This window comes from Papio anubis, chromosome 15, assembly GCF_008728515.1.
Source record: "Papio anubis isolate 15944 chromosome 15, Panubis1.0, whole genome shotgun sequence".
Lineage (NCBI taxonomy): Eukaryota > Metazoa > Chordata > Mammalia > Primates > Cercopithecidae > Papio > Papio anubis.
The window spans coordinates 59,137,998-59,159,430 of NC_044990.1; the positions used below are offsets into that span (position 1 = coordinate 59,137,998).

The window sequence follows — 21,433 nt, forward strand, 5'->3', positions numbered from 1 at the left end:
GCAATTGCAACAAAAGCCAAAATTGACAAATGGGATCTAATTAAACTAAAGAGCTTCTGCACAGCAAAAGAAACTGTCATCAGAATGAATAGGCAACCTAGAAAATGGGAGAAAATTTTTGCAATCTACTCATCTGACAAAGGTCTAACATCCAGACTCTACAAGGAACTTAAACAAATTTATGAGAAAAAACAACTCCATCAAAAAGTGGGTGAGGGACACAAAGAGATACTTCTCAAAAGAATACATTTAGGCAGCCAACAAACATGAAAAAAAAAAAGCTCATCACTGGTCATTGGAGAAATACAAATCAAAACCACAATGAGATACCATCTTATGCCATTTAGAATGGCAGTTATTAAAAAGTCAAGAAATAACAGATGCTGGAGAGGATGTGGAGAAATAGGAAGGCTTTTGCACTGTTGGTGGGAATGTATATTAGTTCAACCATTGTGGAAGACAGTATAGCGATTCCTCAAGAATCTATAACCAGAAATACCATTTGATCCAGCAGTCCCATTACTGGGTATATACCCAAAGGATAATAAATCATTCTACTCTAAAGACACACGCACATGTATGTTTATTCCAGCACTATTCACAATAGCAAAGACTTGGAACCAACCCAAATGCCCATCAATATAGACTGGATAAAGAACATTTGGCACATATACTCCATGGAATACTATGAAACCATAAAAAAATGGATGAAGCTGGAAACCAACATTCTCAGCAAACTAAACCAGGAACAGAAAACCAAACACCACATGTTTTCACTCATAAGTTGGAGTTGTACAATGAGAACATATGGGCATAGGGAGGGAAATATCACATACCAGGGACTGTCAATGGGTGGAGGGGCATGGGAGGAATAGCATTAGGAGAAATGCCTAATGTAGATGACAGGTTGATGGGTGCAGCAAACCACCATGGCACACGTATACCTTGTAACCTGCACATTCTGCACATGTATCCCAGAACTTAAAGTATAATTTAAAAAAATATAAGCCCTGATATACTACTTTTTGTCTGAATAATGCTAATAATATACAGCAAATATCTTAGTTGTTGTCTTTAAGCAGCAGAACCTGAGGCAAGTATAAAGGTAAGGATTTGATCTATTTAGAAGATGCAATTCAGGAGCAGTTAAGGGAAGCAAGGAAAGATGAAAAGGAATGGAGTCCATTGCATTACTGTGCTGGTAACTGCCCCTTTATCTACTGCAGAAGCATAGAAAGTCCCTCAATAGACCTGTGGTATGAAGGAATTCACCAAAGTTTATGGAAGAGAAGTTAACAGAAGGAAAAAGGAGGAGGGATTTATCTGCTTTACTGTGTCTCATATGAAGTTTCCTATTGTTTCATTCTCACCCCATAGGGATAAACTCCCTTTCACTGCACGGACTGCATAGTCACTCACATGGAGGCTACTTGTGAAGCCAGATAACACACACAGAAATGCTGAATTTTTTGGAGTCTGGCAGCAAACAACGAGTTTGCCAGTTCTGAGGTCCTAATCCATGGGGAGAAAGGAGACAATCAGCAGCACCTCAGAGAGTAAGAAAACCCAAAATAATTTTATTCTTTATGTTTGACTGCAGTACATACAAAGAGTTTAGCTTATTAGCTTTTCAGTGATTACCTAATATTAGCAAATCTCTCAGAGTAATTCATTTCAGGAACAAATTACAATAAAGCAATGCGTCTATATCCCTTGAAACAAACAAACAAACAAACAAAAAAAAGAATTTGGAAAAACTTGGCAGCCCTTCTGCATTTTAAACAAAAGTCTGTATGAAGAAAAATAGAACAAAAGTATATAAACATTATGTTAAAACTACTACAAACCAATAGTAATTAGCTTAATAAATATTAATGGTGTTAAGCAAGCTGTACAAATTGAATTGTTTTTGAAGTTATATCTGAATACAACAAATGAAGTAATATAAATCAGATATAAGGATTATTTTAAATTTTATATATTGTTACATACCTATGAAAATCTCTTAGAAATATTTTGAAGTTTATAGGGAGAAAAGCAACTAATTAAATTTAGAATTTATAAGACATTTGTATATCATAGCAGAATACATAATAAATATGTAGAAACCAATAACTTTCCCCAATGGTAGTAATAATCAGTTAGCAATAAAAAAGAAAAAATAAAATTTAGACCCCCACATTAAGGGCTAACAGTTTACAGAGTAAGATGCTGTTCAGTATATTCAAGGTACAGGGACAGAAGTAAGTATAATCAAAAGAATAACATTTTTCACCAATCCTGAGAAGATGAAAATTGTTGCGTTTATTTAGATTTTGTTTACACTGTTACATCTAAACAACTTCTTCATGAGAGTGAATGTACATATTGAACCTTTTTTGGTTCTTTCTTTAATAGCATTAAGTGTATTAACATCATTTTAAACAGCTGAACACACGTATAGTACTTTTTGTTGACCTATACTAACACATGAATACTGCAGAGCAATCCTAGGGGTAGTATGGGGGAAAGGAAGTAGAGAAATGCCTTCACTGCTCTCTGTGAAAAATAAATGTCTTCAACGTGATATGTTTTCTTAATTTTTTAAATTTTATAGGCCAGAAGAAAAGCTTAGATATTTTCATATTTATTATTGAATAAGTAGGGATTGAAATAGGATAGTAGCCATAATACCAATTAATTGATAAAGCCAATAAATTAATACTGCTAAAAATAGACTCTTACTCCTTTTAGAGTTTGTTTAGGCATTCCTAATTTCCACTTCTACCCTCTCAAATATCTGAATGTTTTCACATTCTTAAATAAGGAGCCAGTAGAAAACCAGAATCCTGCACCATTGAGTATAGAGTATTAAGGAATGAAAAAAATTAAAGGCACATATTAAAAGGGTCACAGCATAATCCCTAGAAGTGTTTAATTTTGATCACAACTGTACCCTGAAGACCCCAGGAAATGATATGCTTTTTCCCACCAGCAACACAGTCACTTGAGTATTTCTTTCACACCTCCATTGAAAAAAAAAAAGACCAGGCATGCAGCTTAATATTGTTATCTAAACCACACAGGGTAGTTTATATTTTGCACAGAAAACCTAAATAATAAGTCAAATTTATTTTTACAAAAGTAATTTATTTGTTCTACTAATAAAAATAATTATTGATCATTTGTGCCAGTCACCATGCTAAGCATTTAAACAAAATGATCTCATTTTAACTCCCAGTGACCCAGGACGTTACTGTCCTATTTTACAGATGAGAATAGTGGGGCTTATGGAAGTTGGCTAACTGTATACACAGCTAGGAAGTGGTGGCAATACGATTCAAATTTAGATTTAAGTCCAAAGTTTTAAGTTCTAAACTGCAATGCCACAATGCCTTTTGCATAGAAGACTTTTGACTCTAGAGAATTTAAGTCAACTCATTTGTTTACATCGTCAAAAATTAAAATTCCAGAAAAACTGGAATTTTTAGTATTGATGGAAATTCACTGTATAGATTGATCACCCTGCCAGAAATAGTTCAACAAGCTGACTATTTCTATGAGCTTCTACAACTGAAGAGAGGTCTATTCCTTGTAATACCCTTTTTTTTAAAAAAAAGAAAAAAGATCCCAATTTTAGGACAATTCTATTAGTGATGGTTAATTAAGAATAAAACTAAATTCTTAGTTACACAGAAATAGTCTGCCCAACTGAATAAAATTCCTGATATTTTTCTCTACTGAAAGAGTGTAAAAAACAAAGCAGTTAGCCCATTTCTTCAGTGTCATTTAAATTGCATTTATATGATAACTTTGGAGTGAAAGCGGAGCTCATGTATTAATATTTGGCCCTATGTAAATTAGACTATAAATTTAGTAAATAAATTATTCACTTTTCGCCATAGTTATATTTGTTATGGAAGAGAAATAATAGTGGATAACTTTTTGAAAAAACACTTTTCTTGATTTTTTTTGTATCTCTTGGACACTACCATACTTAGGAGAGCATTTATCTTCCTGCACACTAGAAAACTCATACCCAAAGAGAGGAGAGAAAAGTCACTTATAGCCCTCAAGCTGCAATAGCTGCAGGCTGATATGATGTCATTAATACATCTCAGAATGTCTAGTTTTTAAAGTAATTCTAACATGCCTTGTATACTGTGACTATATTTAAGAAATTGATTTGGACAACTCCAAAATCAAACATCTTGATAAGATGTATAAGTCAAGGATAATAGTTATTACTTCTTTAAAAATCTCTTACAATAAAAAAAAAAAACTATGTTTTTGGCACAAATTTAGTTAATGTGGCATCATAATTCATTTAGTCAACAGATACTTATGGGTTTTTTGCGCCTTTGTATATTGCATTGCACTATAATTAGGGGTCAAATATTGATTTTGTGATTGTTATTTTTCATGAAATAAGTAGATTATATTAAATAGTTGTTTTTAGTGTAAATAACACATTAAGAAAAGATAATGATGTAATTATAGAGCTATGACATTTTCAAGCTACTTTTTCAATTGAATATATTCTGTTCTTCTCTGAATCTATTACATTTGAAGCCATTTAAACAATTCTTTGCTTTTTTTCTTGTTTATTTCTTCATTGTAGTATCTGACAAATGATAATAACCAAATTAAAACCACTTGTAATTCCAAGCATAAATTAAATGAATGTATAGTTATGAAATGAATGTATTCTTCAGTTTCAGATTCGTTGAACTGAATAGAGGCTTCTACATTTTTTAATGCATTTTTTTTTTTTAGGAGTCTTACTGTTACCAAATTTCCAGTTTCAAATTTGTATGTTTAAGTTTTATTACTTAAGATTTTGTTGCCTTTTCTCTCTGCAGCTGCACTCTGAATTACTGTGTCAGTTCAGGCTTATAAATCCCAGATGAAAAGAATGAAATTTTTTTTTGTTATTTGCTTTATGCCAGTAGTTCTTAATCAGAGGCAATTTTCACCCAGGGGATGTTTGATAATGCCTGGAGACATCGTTAATTGTTACTAAAGTTGAGGAGGGAGGGAAGAGTTGCTACTGACATGATATAGGACTGGGAAGCTGCTAAACCTCCTACAATGCACAGAAGAATTTTCTGCATCAAAAATGATCTGATACAAGTATCGATAGTTTCACTGTTGAGAAATCTTCTATATATAATATCCTTGATTTTTCATTCTAAAATTTAGTAAAATGATGAGTTAAATTTAATGATTTTTGTCATGATTAGCATGGTGAGGGATGACATGAGCCTCAAAAGTCAAAGGGCTCTTCCCTGGGAATAGAAAATCAAAAGATGACAATAACACATGTGAAATAGTTTAAGTTTCAGTAAGTTGGAATTAAAACTTTCAGGTGTTCTTTAGAACAAAATCTTCGTTGTCTCCACACAACTGCTAGCTAAGTGCACTTAATTCCAATAGCATGAATCCCATGGCATGTGGAAAGATGAGAACGAGCAGTGTCCACTTGACTGGCACATATGTTAAACAAGATCTTAATGTTTTGTAAAAAAGAGGAGATTTTTATTAAGGCAAGGAGAGAATGTGAACATGATTGAAGAGGTAGAGCATACAGATTAAAGCTATTTGAAATGAAAGTAAGTTTGGGGAGAAAACAGTGAGTATTGTTGAGAGAGAAGTCGTCCTCTGTAGAAGGATAATAAGAACATGTAGCTTATTTGGGGATGGTCTTTCTGTGCTGCTCAGGGTGAGGGGTCAAGGGCTAAAGAAGGTTAAATGTTTCATAACTAAATAATGTCATCAAGATACAGAAAAATAAATTACTTGGATTGCGATACCAGCTTTTAAAAATTAGCTGAATTTTTCTAATTGATTATTTCAGCTCATAGTGGTGGATGACAGCAAATGAAGGACATTTTGGCAAGTGGCTCAGCATGAAAGAGATAATGGGCATAGTTACCTTGATTGTAACTGGAAACCTGAAAGATTCAATGCGAAAGCAACTTGTTCCATAACATATTTCTTGCACAGGTTGGCTTCATGATTTTGGCACCTTGAGGCAAGCAGGGCAGCTTGAGGGTGCTGGGAAGTTTAGGTTTTTTAGCTATTTTTTAAAAATGGTGACAGCTTTATGGGCTGGAAGAAAATGTTTATTGGGTAGAATTCTCCCTAAGTGGTTGAAGAGAATTTTAGACATTTATCTCTTCCTGGCATCATTCAAGTTTTTGATATCTGGGAATGGGGTAAGGAGAAAAGTCCAGTTTTAGGACTTGAATCAGAGACAAGGATGACAAAGAAACAGGGAGGGCTTCACCATAGGAAAGTAAGATTTGATAGCCTCACTCTCAGAAAGAAGAAGGAAGAGTGCTTAAATTTAGGAAAAGCACAGGGTTTGTGATCACACATCTAGTATTACATTTTGAACCAGATTATCCAATGAAGTGGACCAGCCCTGAAGCTCTTTCTCATATTGGTAGGATGTGACACTGGAATTAACCTTCAAGTGGTGCTCCAGGGGCAGACTGAACCTTAAAGGGGCATAACATGGGATAGGGTGGTTGGAGAGGGACTGATGTCTTTTGAATACCAATTAATTGCTAGACACTATCCTAAGTGCTTTTGGCATGCTATCAGATTAATGAGATACATTTTTTTAAGAGACATTTTACTGATGATAAAACTGAGAAGCAGTAAATGGCATTATTTACATGTCTAGCTTTTTGAAAAGACTAAGAAACTTATCTCTGGGAAAATAAGGCAAAGACTGACAATGTGTACATTGTTTGAAGGTTTCTTCCGCTTTAAAATGCTTCTAATAAGCCTGTTTGGTTTTTTTTCCCTTATCAGGAGGTTAACTCACATGAATTATTTCTTAGTCTGCTAATTATCCAGATAGTTGGTTCCTCTTTTTCTCTTTGTGATTAATTATTAGTATTTCTCTAGAGCTCACCTGGCTAATGTTCTTTTGTTTCTCTCATAGGCATCACGCTAATGTCTCCAAGTGGTCAGTGATGTGTGGTTTGTGCTATCACCTTTAGAAAATAAATCTTAGCTCAACATTCTCCAAACTTTCAGATGTTTTTCAGGACAAAAATCTTTACTGTTTCAACACAATTGAAAGTGAAGCACGCTTAATTTTTCTGTTTAAATATATATTCCAAAGTGACTCAATCATATAATAAAAGTGTTTCTGCAGTCATTAGTCATTTAGCAAACAAAAAAAAAAAAAAAAGAAAAAAGATAGAAAACATACATATTGCAGAGTAAGACATATTACAGCCATCAAATATTAAAAGGTTTGGTGTAAAATATTGCAGTTTCACAGTAAACATTTATATATAGGTAGCTACTATTTAAGACAGCTCAAGCTGAGGGATACATGGATGATCTTATTACATTTAAGTATATTCTTTGGATAAAACACTAAATATGTGATATATGCTTTATATAAAATACATAACTATTTATTAATACCAGAAAGAAACATGCAATAATTTTAGTAATGTACACACAAAATCTCAAAGAGGAACTATCTGGAGGAGTTTTAAATAACACTTATTGTCTGTCTATCATATTTTGAAGACTGTTAGCATAATTATTGTTGTAGTAATACAATTGTATTACAAAGTTTACTGATTCATTTACTCTTGGGAAAAACTATTCTAGGCACAAAGTTCTATATAGAATGAATTAACTTCATGTATTAGTCTCTTCAGGCTGCTATGACAAAAATAACATAGACTAGAGGTAGTTAATAAGCCAACCCTGTAAATTTGTTTCTCAAAGTTCTGGAGGCTGTAAATCTGAAATCATGATGCTGGCAGATTCAAAGTCTGTTGAAGACTGGCTTCAGAGATGGCCGTTTTTCATCATAATCTCACATGGCAGGGGAGGGATCTCTCTGGAGTCTCTCTTTTTATTATTATTATTATTATTATTATTATACTTTAAGTTCTAGGGTACGCGTGCATAAGGTGCAGGTTTGTTACATATGTATACTTGTGCCATGTTGGTGTGCTGCACCCATCAACTCGTCAGCACCCATCAATTCGTCATTTACATCAGGTATAACTCCCAATGCCATCCCTCCCTCTTCCCCCCTCTCCATGATAGGCCCCGGTGTGTGATGTTTCCCTTCCCGAGTCCAAGTGATCTCATTGTTCGGTTCCCACCTATGAGTGAGAACATGCAGTGTTTGGTTTTCTGTTTTTGCAATAGTATGCTGAGAATGATGGTTTCCAGCTGCATCCATGTCCCTACAAAGGACACAAACTCCTCCTTTTTTATGGCTACATAGTATTCCATGGTGTATATGTGCCACATTTTCTTAATCCAGTCTGTCACTGATGGACATTTGGGTTGATTCCAAGTCTTTGCTATTGTGAATAGTGCCGCAATAAACATACGTGTGCATGTGTCTTTATAGCAGCATGATTTATAATCCTTTGGGTATATACCTAGTAATGGGATGGCTGGGTCATATGGTATTTCTACTTCTAGATCCTTGAGGAATCGCCATACTGTTTTCCATAATGGTTGAACTAGTTTACAATCCCACCAACAGTGTAAAAGTGTTCCTATTTCTCCACATCCTCTCCAGCACCTGTTGTTTCCTGACTTTTTAATGATCGCCATTCTAACTGGTGTGAGATGGTATCTCATCGTGGTTTTGATTTGCATTTCTCTGATGGCCAGTGATGATGAGCATTTTTTCATGTGTCTGTTGGCTGTACGAATGTCTTCTTTTGAGAACTGTCTGTTCATATCCTTTGCCCACTTTTTGATGGGGTTGTTTGTTTTTTTCTTGTAAATTTGTTTGAGTTCTTTGTAAGTTCTGGATATTAGCCCTTTGTCAGATGAGTAGATTGCAAAAATGTTCTCCCATTCTGTAGGTTGCCTGTTCACTCTGATGGTAGTTTCTTTTGCTGTGCAGAAGCTCTTTAGTTAAATTAGATCCCATTTGTCAATTTTGGCTTTTGTTGCCATTGCTTTTGGTGTTTTAGACATGAAGTCCTTGCCCATGCCTATGTCCTGAATGGTATTACCTAGGTTTTCTTCTAGGGTTTTTATGGTATTAGGTCTAATATTTAAGTCTCTAATCCATCTTGAATTAATTTTCGTATAAGGAGTAAGGAAAGGATCCAGTTTCAGCTTTCTACTTATGGCTAGCCAATTTTCCCAGCACCATTTATTAAGTAGGGAATCCTTTCCCCATTTCTTGTTTTTCTCAGGTTTGTCAAAGATCAGATGGCTGTAGATGTGTGGTGTTATTTCTGAGGACTCTGTTCTGTTCCGTTGGTCTAGATCTCTGTTTTGGTACCAGTACCATGCTGTTTTGGTTACTGTAGCCTTGTAGTATAGTTTGAAGTCAGGTAGCGTGATGCCTCCAGCTTTGTTCTTTTGACTTAGGATTGTCTTGGCAATGCGGGCTCTTTTTTGGTTCCATATGAACTTTAAAGCAGTTTTTTCTAATTCTGTGAAGAAACTCATTGGTAGGTTGATGGGGATGGCATTGAATCTATAAATTACCTTGAGCAGTATGGCCATTTTCACGATATTGATTCTTCCTATCCATGAGCATGGTATGTTCTTCCATTTGTTTGTGTCCTCTTTTATTTCACTGAGCAGTGGTTTGTAGTTCTTCTTGAAGAGGTCCTTTACATCCCTTGTAAGTTGGATTCCTAGGTATTTATTCTCTTTGAAGCAATTGTGAATGGAAGTTCATTCCTGATTTGGCTCTCTGTTTGTCTGTTACTGGTGTATAAGAATGCTTGTGATTTTTGCACATTAATTTTGTATCCTGAGACTTTGCTGAAGTTGTTTATCAGCTTAAGGAGATTTTGGGCTGAGACGATGGGGTTTTCTAAATATACAATCATGTCATCTGCAAAGAGGGACAATTTGACTTCTTCTTTTCCTAACTGAATACCCTTTATTTCTTTCTCTTGCCTGATTGCCCTAGCAGGAACTTCCAACACTATGTTGAATAGCAGTGGTGAGAGAGGGCATCCCTGTCTTGTGCCAGTTTTCAAAGGGAATTTTTCCAGTTTTTGTCCATTCAGTATGATATTGGCTGTGGGTTTATCATAAATAGTTCTTATTATTTTGAGATATGTTCCATCAATACCGAATTTATTGAGCATTTTTAGCATAAAGGGCTGTTGAATTTTGTCAAAGGCCTTTTCTGCATCTATTGAGATAATCATGTGGTTTTTGTCTTTGGTTCTGTTTATATGCTGGATTACGTTTATTGATTTGCATATGTTGAACCAGCCTTGCATCCCAGGGATGAAGCCCACTTGATGATGGTGGATAAGCTTTTTGATGCGCTGCTGGATCCAGTTTGCCAGTATTTTATTGAGGATTTTTGCATCGATATTCATCAGGGATTTTGGTCTAAAATTCTCTTTTTTTGTTGTGTCTCTGCCAGGCTTTGGTATCAGGATGATGTTGGCCTCATAAAATGAGTTAGGGAGGATTCCCTCTTTTTCTATTGATTGGAATAGTTTCAGAAGGAATGGTACCAGCTCCTCCTTGTACCTCTGGTAGAATTCAGCTGTGAATCCATCTGGTCCTGGACTTTTTTTGGTTGGTAGGCTATTAATTATTGCCTCAATTTCAGAGCCTGTTATTGGTCTATTCAGGGATTCAGCTTCTTCCTGGTTTAGTCTTGGGAGAGTGTAAGTGTCCAGGAAATTATCCCTTCCTTCTAGATTTTCTGGTTTATTTGCGTAGAGATGTTTATAGTATTCTCTGATGGTAGTTTGTATTTCTGTGGGGTCAGTGATGATATCCCCTTTATCATTTTTTTATTGCATCTATTTGATTCTTCTCTCTTTTCTTCTTTATTAATCTTGCTAGCAGTCTATCAATTTTGTTGATCTTTTCAAAAAACCAACTCCTGGATTCACTGATTTTTTGGAGGGTTTTTTGTGTCTCTATCTCCTTCAGTTCTGCTCTGATCTTAGTTATTTCTTGCCTTCTGCTAGCTTTTGAATGTGTTTGCTCTTGCTTCTCTAGTTCTTTTAATTGTGATATTAGGATGTCAATTTTAGATCTTTGCTGCTTTCTCTTGTGGGCATTTAGTGCTATAAATTTCCCTCTACACACTGCTTTAAATGTGTCCCAGAGATTCTGGTATGTTGTATCTTTGTTCTCATTGGTTTCAAAGAACATCTTTATTTCTGCCTTCATTTCATTATGTACCCAGTAGTCATTCAGGAGCAGGTTATTCACTTTCCATGTAGTGGAGCGGTTTTGATTGAGTTTCTTAGTCCTGAGTTCTAGTTTGATTGCACTGTGGTCTGAGAGACAGTTTGTTATAATTTCTGTTCTTTTACATTTGCTGAGGAGTGCTTTACTTCCAATTATGTGGTCAATTTTGGAATAAGTGTGATGTGGTGCTGAGAAGAATGTATATTCTGTTGATTTGGGGTGGAGAGTTCTATAGATGTCTATTAGGTCTGCTTGCTGCAGAGATGAGTTCAATTCCTGGATATCCTTGTTAACTTTCTGTCTCTTTGATCTGTCTAATGTTGACAATGGGGTGTTAAAGTCTCCCATTATTGTTGTATGGGAGTCTAAGTCTCTTTGTAAGTCTCTAAGGACTTGCTTTATGAATCTGGGTGCTCCTGTATTGGGTGCATATATATTTAGGATAGTTAGCTCTTCCTGTTGAATTGATCCCTTTACCATTATGTAATGGCTTTCTTTGTCTCTTTTGATCTTTGATGGTTTAAAGTCTGTTTTATCAGAGACTAGGATTGCAATCCCTGCTTTTTTTTGTTCTCCATTTGCTTGGTAGATCTTCCTCCATCCCTTGATTTTGAGCCCATGTATGTCTCTGCATGTGAGATGGGTCTCCTGAATATAGCAGACTGATGGGTCTTGACTCTTTATCTAGTTTCCAGTCTGTGTCTTTTAATTGGAGCATTTAGTCCATTTACATTTAATGTTAAGATTGTTATGTGTGAACTTGATCCTGCCATTATGATATTAACTGGTTATTTTGCTCGTTAGTTGATGCAGTTTCTTCCTAGCCTAAATGGTCTTTACATTTTGGCATGTTTTTGCAATGGCTGGTACCGGTTGTTCCTTTCCATGTTTAGTGCTTCCTTCAGGGTCTCTTGTAAGGCAGGCCTGGTGGTGACAAAATCTCTAAGCATTTCTTTATCTGTAAAGGATTTTATTTCTCCTTCACTTATGAAACTTAGTTTGGCTGGATATGAAAGTCTGGGTTTAAAATTCTTTTCTTTAAGAATGTTGAATATTGGCCCCCACTCTCTTCTGGCTTGCAAAGTTTCTGCCGAGAGATCTGCTGTTAGTGTGATGGGCTTCCCTTTGTGGGTAACCCGGCCTTTCTCTCTGGCTGCCCTTAAGATTTTTTCCTTCATTTCAACTTTGGTGAATCTGGCAATTATGTGTGTTGGAGTTGCTCTTCTTGAGGAGTATTTTTGTGGCGTTCTCTGTATTTCCTGAATTTGAATGTTGGCCTGCCCTGTTAGGTTGGGGAAGTTCTCCTGGATGATATCCTGAAGAGTGTTTTCCAACTTGGTTCCATTTTCCCCCTCACTTTCAGGCACCCCAATCAGACGTAGATTTGGTCTTTTTACATAATCCCATACTTCTTGCAGGCTTTGTTCATTTCTTTTTCTTCTTTTTTCTTTTGGTTTCTCTTCTCACTTCATTTCATTCCTTTGATCCTCAATCGCTGATACTCTTTCTTCCAGTTGATCGAGTTGGTTACTGAAGCTTGTGCATTTGTCATGTATTTCTCGTGTCATGGTTTTCATCTCTGTTAGTTTGTTTATGGCCTTCTCTGCATTAATTATTCTAGTTATCAATTCTTCCACTCTTTTTTCAAGATTTTTAGTTTTTTTGTGCTGGGTATGTAACTCCTCCTTTAGCTCTGAGAAGTTTGATGGACTGAAGCTTTCTTCTCTCATCTTGTCAAAGTCATTCTCCATCCAGCTTTGATCCGTTGCTGGCGATGAGCTGTGTTCCTTTGCAGGGGGAGATGCGCTCTTATTTTTTGAATTTCCAGATTTTCTGCCCGGCTTTTTCCCCATCTTTGTGGTTGTATCTGCCTCTGGTCTTTGATGATGGTGACGTACTGATGGGGTTTTGGTGTGGGTATCCTTCCTGTTTGTTAGTTTTCCTTCTAACAGTCAGGACCCTCAGCTGTAGGTCTGTTGGAGATTGCTTGAGGTCCACTCCAGACCCTGTTTGCCTGGGTATCAGCAGCAGAGGCTGCAGAAGATAGAATATTGCTGAACAGGAATTGTACCTGTCTGATTCTTGCTTTGGAAGCTTCCTGTCAGGGGTGTACTCCACCGTGTGAGGTGTGGGGTGTCGGTCTGCCCCTAGTGGGGGATGTCTCCTGGTTAGGCTACTCAGAGGTCAGGAACCCACTTGAGCAGGCATTCTGTCTGTTCTCAGATCTCAACCTCTGTGTTGGGAGATCCACTGCTCTCTTCAAAGCTGTCAGACAGAGTTGTTTGCGTCTGCAGAGGTTTCTGCTGCTTTTTGTTGTTGTTGTTTAGCTGTGCCCTGTCCCCAGAGGTGGATTCTACAGAGACCTGCAGGCCTCCTTGAGCTGCTGTGAGCTCCACCCAGTTTGAGCTTCCCAGCTGCTTTGTTTACCTACTTAAGCCTCAGCAATGGCAGGCGCCCCTCCCCCAGCCTCGCTGCTGCCTTGCAGTTAGATCGCAGACTGCTGTCCTAGCAATGAGGGAGGCTCCGTGGGCGTGGGACCCTCCTGGCCAGGTGCGGGATATAATCTCCTGGTGGGCCCGTTTGCTAAGACCCTTGATAAAGTGCAGTATTGGGGTGGGAGTTACCCGATTTTCCAGGTGTTGTGTGTCTCAGTTCCCCTGGCTAGGAAAAGGGATTCCCTTCCCCCATGCGCTTCCCAGGTGAGGCGATGCCTCGCCCTGCTTCAGCTCTCACTGGTCTGGCTGCAGCAGCTGACCAGCACGGATTGTCCGGCACTCCCTAGTGAGATGAACCCGGTACCTCAGTTGAAAATGCAGAAATCACCTGGCTTCTGTGTGGCTCGTGCTGGGAGCTGGAGACTGGAGCTATTCCTATTTGGCCATCTTGCTTCACCCCGCCCCCCTGAGTCTCTTTAATAAAGGCACTAGTCCCATTTATGAGGGCTCTGCCATCCACATCTCATATGCCCCACCTCCTAGTACCATTACCTTCAGATCTGGATTTGAACATAAGAATGTTGAGGAAACACATATATCCAGTTTATTGAATAATCTTCCTTATGTTGAGGAAACACATACATCCTTGTTTTTACCCAGTAAGAACAAGGCATATAATATCTGAGATAGGCTGGGTTTTAGAGACTCTGTAGACAGGGCTGGGGACTGTGGAGAAGTGAAAGCACATGTCTGATCAGTGGTGGCATTAGTTACTCAATTCCTAATGATTTTTGCCATTTATGAATAGGGAAGCAATGTGACAGATCTCTGCTTTTTTCAAGCAAGATCATAGCTTGATTTTTTTTAATGTGAAATTTTCTTATTTTTAAAAGTTGTTTCTAGTTAAAACTATGTATCTATTTCCTATTTTCCTTTTTACTTTATGTGAGAAATAAGTATAATATTTCTAAAATGTAAAATTTTATATCATCTTTCTTCTTGACAGAGATTGTATATTGTTTTACAATTCATGATGTCTACACTCTTAATTTAAATTTATACTTTCCTGAAATCATAACCAGTATGCATTTGTAGTGAAAAAATACATGTTTCTGGGCCAAAAATTATAATGTGTTAATACTGAATGTAGTATGAAACCTGTATTAGTTCGTTTTCAAACTGCTATAAAGAACTACCTAAAACTGGGTAATTTATGAAGAAAAGAAGATTAATTGACTCACAGTTCTGCATGGCTAGGGAGGCCTCAAAAAACTTACAGTCATGGCAGAAGGCAAAGAGGAAGGAGTTACGTCTTACATAGCTGAAGCAGGAGGAAGAGAGTGAAGGTGGAAGTGCCACACACTTTTAAATAACCAGAGGTTCTCCATGGGGACTCTGACCCTGCAGCAGCCTTCTGCCTGAACATCCAGGCATTTTCATGCATCCTCTGAAATCTAGGTGGAGGTTCCCAAACCTCAACTCTTGTCTTCTGCATACCTTCAGGCCCAACACCACATGGAAGCCTCCAAGGCTTGGCACCCTCTGAAGCAATGGCCCAAGCTGTACCTTGGCCCCTTTTATCCTTGGCTGGAGCTGGAGCAGCTGAGATGCAGGGTGCCATGTCCTGAGGCTGCACGGAGCAATGGGGCCCTAAACCCAGCCCATGAAACCATTTTTCCCTTCTAAGCCTCTGGGACTGTGATGGGAGGGGCTGCTATGAAAATGTCTAAAGTGCCCTGCAGACATTTTCCCCATTGTCTTGGGTATTAACATTCTGCTTCTCTTGTGCAAATTTCTGTATCCAGTGGCTTGAATTTCTCCCCAGAAAATGATTTTTTCTTTTCCACCACATGGTCATGCTGCAAATTTTCCAAACATATACTCTACTTTCTTTTTTTGTTTTCTTTTTTTTTTTTTTTTTTTTTTTTTTTGAGATGGAGTCTTGCTCTGTCGCCCCGGCTGGAGTGTAGTGGCTTGATCTTGGCTCACTGCAAGCTCCACCTCCCGGGTTCATGCCGTTCTCCTGCCTCAGCCTCCCAAGTAGCTGGGACTACAGGCGCCTGCCACTACGCCCGGCTAATTTTTTTTTTTGTATTTTTAGTAGAGACGGGGTTTCACCGTGTTAGCCGGAATGGTCTCAAATCTCCTGACCTCGTGATCCGCCCATCTCAGCCTCCCAAAGTGCTGGGAGTACAGGCGTGAGCCACCGTGCCCGGCCTTACTCTACTTTCTTTTTAACATAAGTTTCAATTTCAGACTGTCTTTTTGTGAACACGTATGACTGTATGCTTTCAGAAAAAGTCAGTTCACATCTTGAATGCTTGCTGCTTAGAAATTTCTTCTACCAGATAGCCTAAATCATTTCTCTAAAGCTTAAAGTTCCACAGATCTCTAGGGCAAGGGCAAAATGCCACCAGTCTTTTTGCTAAAGCATAGCAAGAGTCACCTTTATTCCAGTTTCCAATAAATTTCTCATCTCTGTCTGAGACCACCTCAGCCTGGACTTCATTGTCCATATCACTGTCAGCATTTTGGTCAAAACTGTGCAACAAAACTCTAGGAAGTTCCAAACTTTCCACATCTTTCTGTCTTCTTCTAAGCCCCCAAACTATTCCAACCTCTTCTAAGCCCCCAAACTCTTCCAACCTTTTCCCATTATCCAATTCCAAAGTCACTTCCACATTTTCAGGTATCTTTATATCAATGCCCCATTTCTGTCAGTACCAGTTTTCTGTATTAGTCCATTTTCATACTGCTATGAAGAACTACCTGACACTGGGTAATTTATAATGAAAAAAGGATTAATTGACTCACAGTTCCACATGGTTGTGGAGACCCCAGGAAACTTACAATCATGGCGGAAGGCAAAGGGATAGCAAGTCATAGTGGCAGGAGAGAAAGAGAGTAAGGGGGGAAGCGCCACACCTTTAAACCATCAGATCTTATGAGAACTCACTATCACAAGAACAGGATGGAGGAAACTGCCCCTGTGATCCTATCACCTCCCACTAGGCCTCTCTCCTGACACATGAGAATTACAATTCAAGATGAGATTTAGGTGGGGACATAGAGCCAAACCATAACAACACCCATGATGGGAAAAGTTGGAATTCACTTAAAATTTTGTCAATAATCATACACTAGAATTTCTCATTTCTAGTGTATCATTAATTTCTCAAAAATAGTTCAATTTATTGAATCAACTACATTGTTGATTAAAAGTATACCAAAAGGAGTTTTGAAAATGCAAAATATATCTACCTGCTTCTTTTAAAAATTACCCTTGTGAAAAATCGAACAAGAAACACAATAACAAATGACGTATTTGCTACAATTTGTCAAGATCTATAATCCCCCCAAGTTTAAAATGGAAATGGTAAATGATACTACAAAGCAAAAGAAGGTCAAAAGTAAATTTTTACAGAGCATGATCAAACCAGATGCTGATTTATTTTAAAATCATAGAAAATTAAATAGTGAGCATAACCCTGGAACATAAAGCTGGGGAAAAGGGCTGGACACAGGTAGATTATTTGAAATTTTTTATTGGAAGAAGTTAGACCTTCAGGTACCTTTATCATATGCATTTAGATTGCTTGCATGTTTTCCTTCCTTAGGAGAGATTATATATTTTATCTAGGGAAATTTCACTTGGATTACCATAAAATCAGTTTCTCTAGACAGAGAGGAGGATAGACATAAATGTCTAAGTAAAAATATGAAGTCATATAAATGTCTATATCCTAAACATTAAGACTTATAGCTCCCATTCCACACCTATGTCACATTTGCTGGTAGCCTGGCAATACTCCAGACTGGTAATTAAAAGGTCCTTCTCTGAAGAAGTTTAATGTTCCAGATAAAATACCTCCACATTCTGATGTTTAGAAGTTTCCAAAACATAGGTTGGACATCAGTTTGTTGCCCATTGACGGCATATTCCATACTCTTAGAACTTGTACTCAGCTTTAATGCCTAATTTATGCATGTAAGTTGACAATAAATGGTCACCAAAAATACGAGAAAAAAGGGGTCCTATCCCTTCCACTCGATCACATTAGAATAGAATGCAGAGTGCTGTGCTTCCAGTGGAGGCCAGATAAGTTTCTACTGGACCAATCTCTCATTGATATAACTATATACTTTGGACAAAATATTTTTAAAGCTATCCAAGGGTATTAGAGAGTAAACAAAAGCAAGAAGATACTACAGAAGACTTCACACTTGGAAGAAAGAATGGTACGAAGTAATTTCCCGTTTTTAAAAATGTCTTTGTGCTAATTTCAGGGTGAAGTCTGCAGTAAAGGGTGATTACTTAAGACTGTATGTTTTAGAAAGTTTTTTTTTTTTTTTTCTGTGTAAAGATTTTTATTTTTAAGGAAAGGTAGAGTTGAATGCCCTTCAGTGAAGCCAGGAAGTCCTTTTGGATAAGAATTTGGAAGAAAAAAATAAATATAATGTCCTGTAAAGAAACTGTTATGTTTGCATAGGTATATAAATGATAAAGAAGTTAATTTTATGAAAAACTAACTTTATTATTTAAATCAAGTAAACCACTATATATTCCTGTGCACCATACTCTTCTCTAAATGCTTCACAAATATTAAATCATCTAATTAACCCTATGAGTTGGACAATCTTAAATATACATCTTACACATGAACATATGAAAGTACCAAGAGGTTAAATAACATCCTCAAGGTCTCAAAACTAGCAAGTGGCAGAGCCCTCTTGGGTTCCGTTATGAATAGATAATCTAGTCAAACAATACTTCCTTCTCAATTTCTTTCATAATATTAATATATTGTACAACTTGGGGCCATGGCAATGTCTCAGTGCAAAGATTATGAACAGATTCTCCTTCACTCAAAACTTTGATTTGCCTAGACAAGGCTCTTTTATTTTTTGGCTTCAAAACTACTAAATTCGGGGGCATATGACATTGCTAAAGAAAAATTACCCAATGATACCTGCTAAACCATGGTAAGGGAGACTTCATTCAGGACCATGGGGATAGGTATAGGGACCACTGCAATAGGGTCTTGCAGTTGGGGAGTGTGAGTTCAATTCTGAATACAGTGTGGGCAAGTGAGAATTTATAGACAAGGTGCAGACTCCAAGATCAGTGGATGGAAAATTACTAAGAGGAAACTTCAAGGATAAAGGGGATTCTGGTTAAACTGACCTAACAGAATTTTTGCTGAAAACAGGCTGGAGTGATCAGATGGTGGATATGAAGAACCTGATTAGACATTGAGGATGATCAGATACCAAGGATGGGGCTCTGGGGTTCTTACTAAACTAACTTACCAAGATTCTTTCCTAAAACTGAGTTTTACAAGGAAGTATACAGATGGGCCTAGGAGAAGTTTCAGAAGCCTGACTAATGTATGGCCAAGCAAAGAATCTTTGTTGATATTTAATTAAAATGCCAGACTCTTTTCCATGCTAGGTCTTATCACAAATGTACTCTGCATTTGTTTTGTATATTATCACTTTACACTGAACTTGGGCCAGTGACCAGCCTTGGCAGGAGCAAAGGGTTGGGTTCCTTGCGTGACCTCTGTAGACCCACTAGGCACTTTGCTAGCGCATCTGCAAGCAGAGCCCTCTCCCTCATTCATCTTAGAGTTCACCAGCCTTTCATAAGCTTTCCTTTTCTCAGGCCTTAAGAATCTCCCAGATTTCTTTGATTGCTAGTCCCTTTCTGAGAGTCGCTTCTCCACCTCTTCCTGCCTTTTGTCTTTCCCTTTCTTTTTTTTTTTTTTTTTTTCTCTTTTTCTTTTCATCTCTTTCCTCACTACCCTTCACACAGAGACTTAAAGGTTGCCCCACCACTTGGCCCACTGCCAACTTAGCAGTTCTCGGTAATACACTAGGTTTCCAGACTGTTTGGTTCAACTGCTTTATTTACATGTATATATTTCGCCCCCCCCGACCCCACCTCCCCCCTTGGGAGAGCCCTTTGTGGTGAGAAAAGTCAAGTTTATTTTTGTACAGGGTGAATGTTTCACAACCTTCTTGGTAATACAAGATTTGTGTAAAACACTTTAACTCATACAGATTCTATATTTCCTTGGCAGGGAGAAAATGTATAAAATAACAAAGGTATCCTATCCCTCATAATAAACACAATATAAAAATCATGTAGTAAATCACAACAAAATTATACAGAGAGAGAGAAAGAGAAAGAGAAACTTCAGACTAATTTGGTATTAAAGTTATAGATTAACCTTAAGGAAAGTTAACCTGAATTTCTGAAGGCCTATAGTCTAATGAGAAAAAGGTCTGACACCTTTTAAATTTTTCCATATAGTCTCACCTTTTATATATTTTTAACACTAAAATACCTCTGGATAAAAATACACATGCATTCTATTTGTATAAAGTACTTTTCCCTTTAATGAATGCTTGCAATCTACAATGATAGGCAAGTCAGGTATAATTTTTCTCTTTGTTATTGCACTCAAACACTCATGCAAAAATAGTAAAATGTTTTATTTTTCTTTTTTTCCTTTACTGAAATTGGTGGCTTACATCATACTGAGGGGCCCACATGAATATTTGTTTTTAAATTAGGACCATATTCTCAATTCGCTACACAATAAAGGGATTATACATTTAAAAGAACTGTATGCAATCAAGAAGAAATTTTAATTAATCACAAATAGAACTGGCCCAATGGAAATAATTTGACCCGACAGTTTGAGGTTTGATCAGCACAACACAGAGATTAAGAAGACTTTTGACCTGAACAGAGTCAGAGTTGGTTCAGTCTGGAACTTTAGAAAGGGAACACTAATGGGTTCAAATCACACAATATCATTGTTTCCCATAATGCTACCATCCCATTAGCAACCAGTGAGAAACTTGCTTAGTTTTCTGTAGAAACCATCCAATAGCATATATAGCTCTGGTCCACAATGAAGCAACAGAGATTATGCCACAACAAACTATACTCTTTCTCTCATGTTCTCTATGTGCAAAAACTGAGCCAGCTCCTTTGAAGCACTAATTGACTGTCGGTATCAATTAGGGGCCTGACTGCTTTCTAACTTACATTTATGTCTCCACAGTAACCACGTTGGTATTTGGGGGAGATTGGGGGTACTTACTGAAAAGTTCTTAAATATGTACAGCATAAAAGAATAACTGAGATTTTGGAAAAGCTAGTTAGAACAGGGCCCAGCAATTCTTAATTTTTAACAGCGTCTTTGTGTTGAAAGTTGAAAGTTTTACTAAAATGGAATTCTTTATTAGAGTAGCAATATCAATATATAAATAAATGAATTATACAGCAAAATATCAGCCCAAGAGAAAGAAAAAACTTAATAGGAGCACTGAGAGTAAAGAACTCCAATGATGACTTCTGTCATAAGACGAATGGATAAAGAAACATGACATAGAGTAAAAGACAGAGTATGTGATGGGAAGAATTTGACTCTAATGCTAGAGAAACCTGAGTTTGCTTCTTGCTTGCCACTTGTTAGCTGGTATAACTTTTAGAAACTGAGTCCCAGTTTTCTCATATATTAAACTGATATATTGATGTCACCTTTGCAGGTATGTTGGGGGAAATTAAATTAACTAAAGCATATAGAAGACAATGAATCATTTCTGACATAGTAGGTGCTCTGTAAATATCAGGTATTATTATCGTCATCATGTCAGGACCTGGAAAAGAGAAAATACAAGTATAATATAAATAATGCCTAACACTGAAAATAAAAAACTCATCACTTTGAAAAAAAAATTGGTAGACTTATTCTGTTACCTCACATACCAAACTAAATCCAATGCATTGAAGTTATGATAAGAAATTAGAAGAG

The 21,433-nt window shown here is 37.1% G+C and overlaps 1 long non-coding RNA gene across 1 annotated transcript in view; it reads left to right on the top strand.

Moving 5' to 3' along the window:
• LOC101019605 overlaps nucleotides 1–21,433 on the top strand; it is a 187,832-nt gene that overhangs the window by 43,064 nt on the left and 123,335 nt on the right. The window contains exon 4 of the long non-coding RNA XR_002518445.2: nucleotides 1,378–1,556. This is a non-coding gene — a long non-coding RNA (uncharacterized LOC101019605). The remainder of the gene's footprint in view (nucleotides 1–1,377; nucleotides 1,557–21,433) is intronic.